This window comes from Chamaea fasciata, unplaced genomic scaffold, assembly GCF_029207755.1.
Source record: "Chamaea fasciata isolate MVZ Bird 193981 ecotype frontalis unplaced genomic scaffold, bChaFas1.0.hap1 SCAF_24, whole genome shotgun sequence".
In the NCBI taxonomy this organism is placed as follows: domain Eukaryota; kingdom Metazoa; phylum Chordata; class Aves; order Passeriformes; family Sylviidae; genus Chamaea; species Chamaea fasciata.
In genome coordinates, this window is record NW_027094109.1 from 1,708,637 (window position 1) to 1,721,572 (window position 12,936).

Below are 12,936 nucleotides of genomic sequence, written 5' to 3' on the forward strand. Positions count from 1 at the left end.
CAATTTGGCACCACCCCTGGTCTGCAAAACACCTTCATTATGATCCTCATTTTGAGCATTTTTTATCCCAAAATCCAGACTTGGCCGTCTCTTCCGTGCTGAGAACAATCCTGAAACCCTCATCTTTTCCAGCGGCTGCCATAAATCAAGTCATTTAACTCCTCAGCTGTGCCAACCCCGATTTTGTTTTATTTTGGGATGTTTTGTTCAGATTATGGGACTTTTAATCTGCTGAGGATTTTTCTACTCTTCATTTTCTTTCCTTTTTTTTTTTTCCCTTTCACACTTGTGGAAATAATGACGTCTTACAGGAAACCTCCTGGGGGATAAAATTAGGGCTGGTAAACACAGGGTAGCGCAGAGTTTTGGTCTCACAGGTTTGTCTGAAAACCATGAGATTTTATTTCAAGTCTAGGTTTTGGTTTGGGTTTTTTTTGGGGGGGAGGGGGGATTTTTAGCTTATTTTTTCTTTATTTTTAAACATAGCAACTGTGTTTCTTTGCAGAATGCTCTGTGTGCTGCTGAAGCCTTTCCAGGTGAAACTCTCCTTGGGATAAATCCCTTTCCAGCTACCACTCGCGGATGTGACCAAAAAAATAGGAAATTCGCAAAACCAAGGCACGTTGGGCATATTTTGGGCGTATCTGGGTGTTTTGGAAGGGGTCAATGATTTGGGCACAGTATGAGCCCTTGATAAAGCCCCTTTTTGCTATTTTTAGCCGGAGTACGGGGTTCTTGGTGGTGTCATCTGGAGAATGATGATGCACGGAGGATGTGTGGTGTGCGGAGGCATTTCCCAGCCCTTTGGAAAAAAGCGAGAGCCACTCCCTCACTCCAGCGACACTCTGAACATACAACTGCTCGCAGGAGAGTCGGAGTGGGACCCGTGGGCTGTCCGGCGTGGAAACGAGCGGGCCGGGCACGGCATGACCTGTGCACTGGCGGAGGCTCCCGGGAGGCCGCACAGGTGACCCGCGGTGCGGTGCTCAGGTGCGCTCGGACGGGGGCACAGGCTGCCGGGCGGTGCGGGCGCTGTCACAGCGGAGCGGAGCTGTGGCAGGTGGCGAGGCCGCGCGGGTGCGCAGCCCTGCGTGCTCCGTGCCTGCGCGGCCGCACAAGCCAGCGGTCCCGCGGGTGCGCGGCCGCTCGGTGCCCGGACACACGTGGGCACGGCGGCTGGCCGGGTGCCCGCCGCCCGCCCTCCCAGTCCCGCGGGTGCACCTGTTGTCGGGGGGCGCGGCCCCGCGGGCGCCGGCGGTTCGGGGCTCGGGGCCCGGTGCCGGCGGATCGGGGCCGCGCTCGGCCCGGCAGCGCGGGGACCCCGCGCGCACGTGCATCCCCTCCACCCCTCCCGCTCCCCTTAAAGGGCCCGCAGCGCCCCGCGGGCCGCACGCTCGGGTCGCGCTCGCCGCCGCCCGCTCCCTCCCCTCCTCGGGCGGTGGGTCCGCCCGCGGGGCGCCCGTGCTCCCTCCCCCCCGGCCGGCGTTGGTTCGCTCCGCGGGGCGGGGCGGGGCGGCGGCGCCTCCCCCGACACGGGGCGCCGGTGGGAGCGGGGCGGGGAGCGCGGCGCGGGGGGAGATAAGCGGCGCCGAGCGGCCGGGCGGCGCTGGATGGAGGCTCCCGCCCGCCGGGACGCCCGCCCCAGCCTGGAATGTCCTGGCGAGCCGCCGCCGAGCGGCACCGGCACCAGGACCGGGACCAGGGAGGGGGCGCGGCGGAGAGGTAACGCGCGCGCTTCCCGCCGCCGGCGCGCTGAGGGGGCGCGGGCGGGCGCGCGCGGGAGGGGCGCGCGCGGCTCCTCCGTGAGGGGCGAGCGCGGCCCGGGGCGGGCGCAGGTGGCGGCTCCTGTCACCCCGCGGGGCTCGCCCGCGCCGCCGGGCTCCGCGCTCCGTGCCCCCGGTGCGCGGCGCTCCGAGGAGCGGGACGAGCCCTCCGAGCTGCCTGGCTCTGATTTATGGTCTAATTTCGCAGGGAACGCGCCTCCGCTCCGCTCTATTTGTCATTTAAGCGCTGCGCTGCTCGAAGGAGGTGCCGTAGGGGATGGGTTTGGGGTCGCGCCCAGCCTCTTAACCGCTTTAAAATGGTTAATCTCAATGTTTTTAACCTGTAAGGTCACTTTTCTCTGCAATTAGAGCTGTGGAAAGTCATTCCCTAAGGCAGGAGGTGGTGTGTGATGCCTGAGGTCTCTGGCTGTAAAGCATCCTGACATCTTATCTCTGTTGTTATTATTTTTATTGCATTAAGCTGCCTACCTTCTTAAAGCCACGCGATTCGTGAATTTTAAATTACTTTCCCTTGCTCTGTCTGTCGCTTTGCCAAAATCAAATATAAGTTATATAGTTCCTGACTTCTAATGGAAGAACTTTCCAGTCGTCTATCCCATGCTCCCAATACTGATGTTTTTTAAACCAAAAGGGACGTGTTTTTCAGCCGTGACACGCTGTCGGGCAGAAAACAAGCGATGTTTATTTTGCTCCCGCCTCGTAACTGCGTAAAGGGTTGGTGAAAGGGTAAATGTGATGGCTTTATGTAGCTCTTTCTTTTTAATTATTATTTTACTGCTTTCCCCCAACTGCTTTGCTGCCTCTGGGAAGGAGTAGTCGCGCCGAGCCTGCGGCTGTAAAGCTGTCAGCTCTGAAGGGCTGTTTACTCAGTGAGTTGTATCTTTCACACGTGCACCAGAAATACAATTTACCAACCCAAACACCAGCCACGGTCACCGAGGTTACCGGCAGCGTGGAAGCTTTGCTCCTCTGGCGTTTTATCCCGCGTGGCCCGGCGTTTTCCGTGAACAAAGCAGGTAATCCTGGGGTGCTGGCGCTCCCAGCCGAGCTGTGTGCAGCCCGTTTGCTTTTCTCCTCATCTCCCACGACTCGGGTGTTTTGACAGTTGCGATTTATGGGATGTGCAGCCTGCCCGTGGCTGCTTTAAGGAGAAAAAGTGCTTTTGTGGTAGCGGTTGCTGTGGGCGACGGCCAGCTCCTTCTATATTCCAAAAATTTGCAGTGAACGTTTCCCGGCACAATTTCTTAACGCTTTTCTGTTGAACTTGATATCATTTGCCTTAATTGCAGCCAGCATGCTTTTGTTTCCACCAAGTTAAAATAGGTGCTGAGAGCATGAGTCAAACACATTGAAACCAAACCCTGCTTTTTTGAAGCAGCTGCGAGCCTATCTTGTGGGGAGGACTTGGTGATGGAGTGATTAAAAAGGAATAAATATTTTTGACCTGTATTCCCCTTCCCATAAGAAGAGGAAAGTCTCTGACTGGCTTGGTCTGCATCCCAGAAAATCCTGAGGCTTGCGGGGACACCCGTGGCTGTTGCTCAAAGCTGTTGAAAGGTGGACTCAGATAGAAGGTGGGATCCACTGAGTTACCTACCATGTTAAAAGGTCTTTTTTCTTTTTCTTCCTCCTCAAGGGGTAGGAAGTGAGATGGGAACTGCTGCGGTGCGGAGGGATTAGTAACTCACCCGAGGATGAGCGCGGTGGCTTTGTCGCCTGGATTAATGTGATTTACACCCTTAAGCTGCACCGAGTGCTCGTAAACAGCCGTGCCCATGTGTGCAAGGTGAAGTGTGGGCGGGCAGGCTCAGGTACACCACGGGAAGTAGCTTGAGGGGTTGGTTTTCGCCATCCTTCATGTAGTCTTGGTGATTTTTCATCCACTTTCTCTGGTGGGAGACCAGCTCTGCGTTCTTTGCCACCAAACCCCTGGGATAGTGGCAGTGGGGTTTGGGCCAGGGCCCCCGTGTGCCCCCTCTGCTGGATCACTGGGCTGCTCTGGTGCTAAAATTTTTGGGTTTTACCCCCAAAACTGAGGAGGGGGGAAGAAAAGCCTTGCAAGGAGAGGCCTGTCTGTGCAGGGCAAGTCCCACCAGTGCTTTCATTATCTCAAGGTGTGCTGTAAGCCCATAAACGAGGCTCCTGCTTACTTTGGCTTGCTGGTGTGCCAGAGGAATAAGGCAGCTGTGCTCAGACTTCAGGTGATGTCACTTGAGGATTTTAACTGTCAGAGCTTAAAAATACCCTGGCTTGTTTAAAGACTGCTTCTGCAGATGTGAAAATGGGGAAGCAAAGCAATGGATTGTGAGTGCACAGCCACGTCAGGGTTCAGCATCTCATAAATCCCCCTCTGCCTGTCCCACAGCAGACCCGCTCTGCCTAACGAGGCCTCGGGTGTACCATGACTGGGGCATTAATTGCTGGGTGCTCAAGATGAGGCACTACCATGAACTGCAAAACCAGCAAAGTCTCGGTGCCAAAAAAACTAACTGGGAAGCATGTGATGATTAAATCATTTTGGGAATAAAGCTGTTTTCTGATGCGATGGGACAGTCAGCAGCGCCTTCTCCCATATGGTTGTTGGTGGTGTTGGTGTGACTGGGTGTGTACGGGACCAACTGCTGTGATTTCAGGTTCTTTGCAGGGCTGGGTGTGAGGAGTTGTGGGTCAGGGGCTGATCTCTGAGAGTTTGTATGTGCACATAGAATTAACTATAATGAAAAGGTTCCCTGCAGGTCATGTGAGCTGTTTCTAGTTCTGTGTGTAAAAGGATATTGAACTTTGCCTGGATTTCCCATATCACCCACCAAACCCACTCTTCACACCTTCTCCAAGAGCTTCTGCTAGGCCTTTTAGCCTGTGGTGGGAGACCTCCAGTCTGCATCTTCCTTGTTCCCATGTCCACAGATGTGACTCTTGAGGGGTTTCATTGCTGTGCTGTGGTCTTGGCACATAATCCTTTGCAAAATGACAGGGAAATGTGATGAACCCATTGGTGAGCTTCCATGAGGCTTTGAAACCTTTGGTTTAGTCCCAGAAGCCCTGAGACTGAGCAGGTCTTCACCCACAAACCTGCTGGGATTGGGTATCTCAGGTAATGTTTTCTATGGAATCGCTTTGATCGGCAGCTCAGAAACCTGCCGAACGTCTTTTGTTAGGCAACGTCTCATTTGTATAAACTAATTGATACTGTAAATTTGCCCTTCGTATGCAGAGTCAAGTTTTGTTCTCCTGCCTTGCTTAAGAGCTGCTGACTAGTGAGTGGCTCCCTTGAGCTGAGTACTGCTCCTTCCTCCTTACTGCAGTGGTTTGCTGTCAGTTCTCTGGTTTTGGTGTTTCAGTGGGCTGGGGAGCTTCAGAGCCAGTTGTTATCTGCAGCTGGGGTGAGACTGAGCTAAAAGGCTTGTTTCAAATGGAACTGGTCAAATTTCCTCCTTAAATGGGAATTTGCAGCTCGCCTTGCAATCCTGACTCTTAAAGCTGGTACATGGACACCAAACTGTGTTCTCTGTCCACTATTTTTGCTATTTTGACCTATTTTGTTGTTTGGGCTGGTACTTGGTTGGTTCTCCAGGTGTTTTCCCTTTCCTACTCACTTTCTGCTCTCCTGGAGGCCTCCCTGAGCAAACCCTGCTATTGTGTGTCCCCTTATCCTGCATCATTTGCACTGGGATGATGTTTGTCTTTGGCAAAGTCAGCAAAAACCTCTTTGCTGTATTACTTTGGCTGGTGGGAGGTCTCCAACTACACTGGCTCAAGAATTTCTAGACTAGATACTTTCCTCTGTGTGTGTGTGTATCTATGTTCTCTTTTTTCAGTTGAGTGTTCTTCCAGTAATTTCCTTAGTAGATGGCTCAGTACATCTTCCAGGGCTGAGTGTGTCAGAGTTTTCCACTTAGGTTCCCCTGCTCACTTCTCCCTTTCTGGTGGGGATGATGATTCTCCAGTGTGACAGTGATCACTTTAGGGGAAATGCTTGTTCAGCCTAGTAAGGGAATTGAGCCTTGTACATCCAGACCACCTGCCATTTCCATTAAGCCCATACTCATTCTTTCTGTGTGAGAAATATCTGCTGTCTTTCAACAGGAGGGAAAATAATCACGTAAGGTAGGTTGTTGTCCCATTTTCCATACCTATGAGATATCTCAGAGCTCTTCTAGCCAGGTGGGACTCTATTTTTTTTTTTTTTCTTCTTTTCCCCTCTCCCCAGCTCCTTGGGAGCAGTTTCACGTTACAGCTCCATCCGAGGACTCGCTGCTGCAGGAGGTGGCAGGTACATTCCTGCCTCTTCCCCGCTGCGGGAATCCAGCGCTGGAGCAGCCGCAGGGGAGTGACTCCAGCTAACCCTTCAAAAAAAAAAAAACAAGTACCCAAGCCCCAAACTTTCTTGGATCTTGCCCTGCAGTTAGAGCTGCTAAATCTTCCACTTGGATGACTGGGAAGGCCCTGGGGGGCTGGAGGGGCTGGTGGGGGATGGCCCCTTTCGGCAGCTCTGGCTTGTAAATTGGCTTTGCTGTCTCCTGATCCTGTGCGCTCACTGCTGCTGAGCCAAGGGTGGGTGCCTTGCAGAGAGGGAGGGGTTCTGGCCAGCTCCCTCCAGCCTCTGACTCTGGAAATGCCCAGTTGAACCAGTCCAGCTCACAGAAAGAGCACAGGAAAAGAATAACTCCCTAAAGCTCAGAGTGAGCAAGAGCAGCTTGGCAGCAGGAAGGGAGCTGGGGCAGGGGAGCCAAGCGTGCTGGGAAAGGAGAAGGAGACCATCCCTTTGGCTGAGCTGAGAGGTGAAACCACACCCTTGGCCTCACCTGTCTCTCTGATCACGTCTTTGATTTATACCCTGGGTTCTGCTGTTTAGCTTTCCCCACAGACTCCAACCATTGAATCTGATAATGAACCAAGTGGTTGAGTCTTATTTGTTTAATTCAAAGAGGAGTTTAATGCTTCCTTCCTGCAGTGTATGGAGGCTCTGCCTCGCAGCCTGTGGTTTTCCTTGCAGTGAACCTGTAAAATGCCAAGACAAGGACTAAAAGGCTTGAGCCATGAGCAGCTCGTCATTGAGACGGTCTTGGCAAAGAGGCTGAGCACTACAAATCTACATTTTTGGAGGGGTTTGAGGGTGTTTTGTCTCTGCAGAGGTGTTTGTGGGTTGTGTTGCGTGTGAAGTATTCCCTGCCAGCTCACCTTCCGTGTGCTGGTGAGGCCTGGGCATGGTGGGCTGCCAGCTCCAGCCAGAGGGGAGCTGTGGGGAGCTTTTCTGCCCCCTTAATCTTAGGTGAAGGACAGACAGATCCTGAATGTCTCTGTAATCGCTCTGTGGCATCTGTTGAAGCACTGAAGTACAGACATGCTGGAGATGTCCAACCTCCTGAAATTGCTGGTATATTCTGTGTAGGCACCTTGTGTCCGAGTGCAGCCTGTTCTATCTGGGGATGCTCCTGTTCCCCAGTGAGTAAAAGAAACCATTTATCTGGGTAAAAGGCCTTACTCTAAAGAATCTTGCAAGAAATTAATCTTTTTTCCATGCCAGTTTGGAAGGTAAGGACTCGGGTGACTGTTCTTCTCCTGGGGAGCAACTACAAGGGAAGGAGACAGTTCATGTGGCCCCTTCTGAAACAAACGGGGATTGTTTGGAGTTGAAATCCCTTGCGTGCTTCCATATCAATCCACTTGAAGTTACCGTAGACAGGTGGTATGTTTTCAGTTTTTAATTTTTCTTTTTATTTTTTTCTTGCTTGTTGTTAGTTGAGAGCTGATAGACCGGCCCAAATAAGGCCATGAGAAAGGCTGGCCATTTCCAGGAGGATCCACAGACAGTCAGTGCATGACTTGTTGCCTTTATCTCTGAGATCAGGAGATTCCTTTGCAGTGATGGATTAATCCACCCTTGAGTGAATAATATAACTGAGAACAAGTAGGAGTCAGCGCTCCAAACAGATGATTTGTTCAGTACGTGTGTGCCTCCCCTCCCCCTCTGAAAAATGTCTTTCTTCACCGTTTCATTCAGCCTGTTGAAACCTCACAGCAACCTGTGTCTGCGCCAGCCCCGGGCCCAGCGCAGGGCGAGGATGGGGCTGTGCCAAAGGCCTCTGCTCCCAGGTGCAGGAGGAGATAAACCAGGATGGAGAGAAGGTGCCTGTGGGCTGCTGGGGCTGTGATGTCACCTGTCTGCTCTGGCCATGACATCACCTGTCTGCACGTTCTCCTGGCTGTAGGTGGGAGTGTTGATGCTGGCACCTGCCCGGGGTGAGCTTGCACAGCTCCAGTCCCTCAGTGGCAATGACTGCACCCCAACAGAGGCAGCGGGCTCTGTGTCCAGGAGAAGTTGTGTAAAGGAACTGGAATATTGGGCTTGGGGGAGTGAGCTCACTAGGCACAAGGGAATGGCAGTGGGTGGCTTTGAATCGAAATATGATATTTAGGAAGATGGTTCTTCAGTTGTGCCAGGGCAGATCTGTAACTCATCAGCAGAGCCATGGCTTGTGGAGCTGCCTGGGGTGTCCTGGAGCCAGACACCAAGACCCTTCAGTGACACACGGGCAGTCCTTGCTAGCACACCTCCAGTAGGATACAAGGCTGGAAGGGAGTTGTGCAGCTACAGCAGTGGAATTCCTGTAGTGAGATCTGTTATCATCCCTGTGGATACACTGGTATAATTTTTTGGAGCTCATATGCTGGGTCTTGTTGCTTTAAACGCAGATTAAGGTCTGCTCCTCCTCAAAGAGGGTGTGAAGGGTGTGAGATGCCTGGGGCTCCTCCTGCTCAGGGACCCCCCAGGCAATCATAGTCTTACTGAGAAAAGCTGTGGTAGCTCAAGGTCAAGTTGGTGGAAGTCCCCAGCTTTGACTTTCTTTGTGTCATGAACGCCAGTAGCCTTGCCTTGATCCCATGCTCTTGGGGTGTGGGATTGGAAGCATTGGTGGCAGCTTTCAGCTGCGTTTTGGCGAGTTTCTGTGCTGTGTGGGGTGAAGATAACATACTTAAAATGGCATTCTCCCTTTGGAGGACGGGCTTTGCTGCTGTTGGCTGTACATAATTTGTGGGAGCTGAGGAGTTTTGCTGCGTAATGTTCCAACTCCATGTAGATTAAATGTATTGCGGAGTCAAAATAAACAATAGCATGTGGTTTTCCTTTGTTCCCCCCTCTTCCCCACAATAAGAGTTCACAAAAGTTCTTGAATTAGGGCTCTGCGTGCCATACGCTCGAGCGTAGGCTCGAATTTTCATAAGGCTTGCTGAGGGCTGTTACTGCTGGGGAGCGCTTTCACCTTTGGGATAGCTTTGGAAATCTCTTTGTTCCTCAGGAGCTTTTTCCGAAGGTGTGTTTCAGTGTAGCACTCAGATACTTGTTGCCTTAAATGCTTTGCAGTGTCAGTGTATCACAGCTTGATGGAGATTTGAGACTCCTCTAATAAAATGCAAGAGAAGGAGGAAAACCCTGAGGGTTTTTTGGAACAGAAGATGTTTTCTGTTCCTGCCACTAATCTCTGTTGCAGAATGAAATAGGAATGTATACTTTAAATCTGTCAGGGTGTAGAAGGAAGCTGGCAACGGATGTAATCAAAAATGTTATTATCAAAACTCTCTAAGTATGTTGAAATTTCAAACTTAATGATATAATTTTAAATTCAGCTATTCAGACTGAGGCATGGTTTTGGGGTGCAGACTGCACTTCCAAATTGTGCATTGAGATGGACCAGAGAGGAGTTTGGAGCACACTGGAGGTGGTGGGTACTGCAGTGGTGTGGCTGGAGTCTTCAGCCCTGTGATTTCCAGTGACTGGGGTGGCAGTATTAAATTGAGGTGTGTTTTTTCCAGATTATGGACTTTGTGGCTAAACACTTAGAAAAGGGTCCCAGTCTCCAAGTTAGCATTTTTCCTAATTAGTGCATTTGTCATGGCTTGTATGTAAGCAGCACATGTGGAAAGTGTTCGTGTTCAGAGTTTGTCTGAAACAGCTCTGGGCACAGTGAACACAAGGAAGCAACACCAGATCTGATGTGCAGCAGCAAAGACTCTACCCAGTGCGAGAGGAGACAGAAAGCTTCCAGCCTTAGACTTGGAATAAGGGAACTGCGAATAACCTTCACCCTTCTGACCCCTCGTCCTCGAGTCGAGAGGCTGCAGGTTGAGGATGCAGAAGAAGCTCAAGTCCTTCTCTGAGCCAAAGGTGTGAAGCTGTTTATTTTCACTGGGACAATGTATATATTGCAGGAGGCAGATGCTTGCCTGCTTAACCCAAGCACTCGCTGCTTATCTCTGCTCTGGCGAGTGTACAAGTGTTGTCCCTTCTAATCCCCCAACATTAAACAGTCCAGGCACCTTTCCTTGGCTGAGCCTGGGACTGCTTTAAAAAACACACAGAGAGAAGCCAACAGAAAAGAAACATTTGCTTTCTTTGCCAAGTTTAAATGAAGACTAATGCCGTGGTGCTGCTTAATCTTGTTTTTCTTGCTATCTGATGGATGCTAACGTGGGATGGAATCAATCCCGGCAGCCGGTTATCTTTGCAGGGCCCCCATGTTGCTGAGCTCGGCATTAAAGTCTCGTGGGGGAGTTGATATGCTATGAAGAGTCTGGAACTTTCTTCCTATGTGGCGAAGCTGTGGCTGTGGCATCCATCTTCCTTTGGGAAGGTGTCTCCAGGAATTGCCGGTCTACCGTTGGACATCCGAACAGAAATCCTGTTTGGCAAAGCGGGATATGCCTGTGCGAGTGAGAACAGGGCACAGTCAGGTGAACCTGGCGGAAATTTCTCCCTGGTGTCCCTGTGATGAAACTTAACTCCTTTCGTATCGGTTGCTCGTGTTTGAACTGGTTCTGCTGGGAACAGCTGCCATGGCCCTGATTCGCAAGAGGAGGTTTGGGCTCTGACTCACGACCTGCCGCTGTGAGGGTGCTGCCCCGAGTGCCCCCGGCCCTGGGCAGGGGTCCCTGCTGCTGGCAGGGCTGAGTTGGCAGCGGCTTGAGCTTGGTTGCAGTGAGTGAAGCAGGAGGGCTGGAGGAGCCAAACCCTCAGGCCAGAGCTTCACGATGACTGCTGCCTCCCTCCCTTGGATGAATGCTCTCCTTCGGCTCTGCTGGCATGAGGAAGGAGGCGGGAAGCTACACCGGTGCTTGGTTGTGCAACACCACTGAGCACAGCCAACCCAAAGCCTCTCTCTCTTTCCCCCATGTTCCACTACCCCTCTCCTTGCCTGGGAGCCGGGTTGGTTTGTTGTAGCAAACCTGGCCTGACCACCACAGTTTTTTCATTTATTTTTCTACCTAGCTGCTGCTTTTATCTGGGCCTGAGGCAAAGGGGCTCCTTTTGCTAAGCGGTATTGTCGGTTGTGTCAGGATTCCTTCCCTCGAGGTGAAGAAGTGCAGAAGCGTGTGTTTGCCGGAGAGCTCGGACTTCAATTTTGAAACCAGGTTTGGTCTTTTGAGCATGGGGGAAGGGAGGGGAGGAGAGCAGTAAAACTGAATTACTGTAAGGCTGGAGGATGGATTGTGTGAAGGCTTGTTTTAATCGGGGGAGGAAAGGCCGGGGTCTTTCCTGCTCTCTCCCTCAGCTGTCCCTGGTTAGCTGGTTTGCTTTTTAATAAGCATTGTTCTGCCTGGAGCCGGGGTCCAGCAGCAGGGAGTGTTGGCATTGCCTGTGACAGCGTGTGGACAGCTGTAACAAGAGGGGAAGCAGTGACTTGGAGTGCAGGGCAGCACTTTTGTTTAGAAAGCAGAGTCCAAATGGGTCTGTTGCTCCAATCTGTGCACAGTTCCCGCCGTCTGCAGGCACGGTGAATTCTGAGGTGACTAACGACTGTGCTGTAACACAGGCTCGGCTCTCTGGTTCCAGTGCACCTCCCATATCCTGCAGCCATGAGTTCACAGGCTCCTAATTGCCTATGATGTAAGACAGCAGTAGATGAGGTTGCTATAAATTCTGGCTGCAGGTGTGGATTTAATGGCTGTGCTTCCCTTTAAGGGCTCACGGATAGCATGGATCCCTGCAAGTTACAACAGACCGAGTTGGACTCGGGCTAGTGCAGCTAAAAGAACCCATTTGTCTGCGTTTTTTAGAGCTGTTGCTTGCTGGAGGCTACCAAAGGACGAGGTGTCAGTGTTCATCTGGAATTGCCTGGGGAATGAGCTCGCTGTCCTCTAATAGAGCTCAGCCAGGGTTTCAATTCTTTCCATCAATGTTCTCTTGCAGCTAAACTGCCCAGGTGCGAGCGTGCCACTGGAAGTGGACCTTTAGGAGGCCTTTTGTACACAAGCACCTTTGAGAGTCTGACAGCTTTTTCTGATGCCCGGAACAAGACAGTGATTCTAGTCCTTTTTATTGTTTATTCATGCTGGATTCTGGTTTTAGAAACCATAGACAAATTTTTATCATGGGTGATGGTCCTTGACATCCAAAATGCAAACTTTTTGGAGGGAAAAGAACACCCCCTGAGGCGGTTACTCCAGCTTGCTGTGGTGTGTGCACCTGTAGCTCGGGTAATTAGGATGGTGAGTTCTTTAGCTCCCTTGAGAAGAGGGGCGCATGGCTCACTTGGAGTTTGGTTTTGTATATTTTTCTTCGTTTTTGCACACATTCTTACAGTCCAAGGTTTATTCAACGTACTGGGGTGTGGTGCTTCATGAGTTGAGCTGAGGCCTCATGCTGTTCAAGTGCAAAGTTCCTGTTCTTGGATGTCCGTTCCCAGCCCCTCCTTTGGGCTCGTGCTCCAGGACTGCATGGGGAGCTGAAACTGCTCCCTCATCCAGGTGAAAACTGAACCTCATTTTTTCTCTGGCTGAGTTTTCAGCTGGATCTGCCAGCAGATCTGACTCACTTGCTGGCCGCAGGATCCCTGGTGCAGATAGCAGAATGCAAGCCAGGTCCTGAAGGAAGGTGTTGCTGCCCTCCTCGGCAACAGCCCATCTTTAAATTGGCTGAAAAACTGGTTGCGAAATCTCATTCTTGCTAAAAACCAGAGCTGAAGAAGTAAAGCAGGCGCCTCTCTCCGAGGCTGAGGCCAGCCCTGAGGAAGGAGGGGAGGAGGGGCTGTTGGCCCAAGGACCCTTGGAGACATGGCTAAAGGCAGCAGAGCTGTCACAGGTGTCCCTTCAGTGGTATGGCACAGGTGTTGAGCTAAATGTGGGGAAGAAAGTGGAAATATGAAGCAAAGTA

At 51.7% G+C, this 12,936-nt stretch overlaps 1 protein-coding gene across 3 annotated transcripts in view; it reads left to right on the forward strand.

Moving 5' to 3' along the window:
• Window positions 1-1,614: 1,614 nt before the first annotated feature.
• Window positions 1,615-12,936, forward strand: part of CDON (cell adhesion associated, oncogene regulated) — a 54,512-nt gene continuing 43,190 nt past the window's right edge. The window contains exons 1-3 of one of the 3 annotated variants that reach the window (XM_066203288.1): window positions 1,615-1,722; window positions 2,595-2,800; window positions 3,421-3,595. The gene's annotated coding sequence lies outside the window, so the exon portion shown is untranslated. Of the gene's footprint in view, window positions 1,723-2,161; window positions 2,801-3,420; window positions 3,596-12,936 lie in introns of those variants that run through there. The other 2 variants (XM_066203287.1, XM_066203289.1) reach the window with 2 other exon arrangements.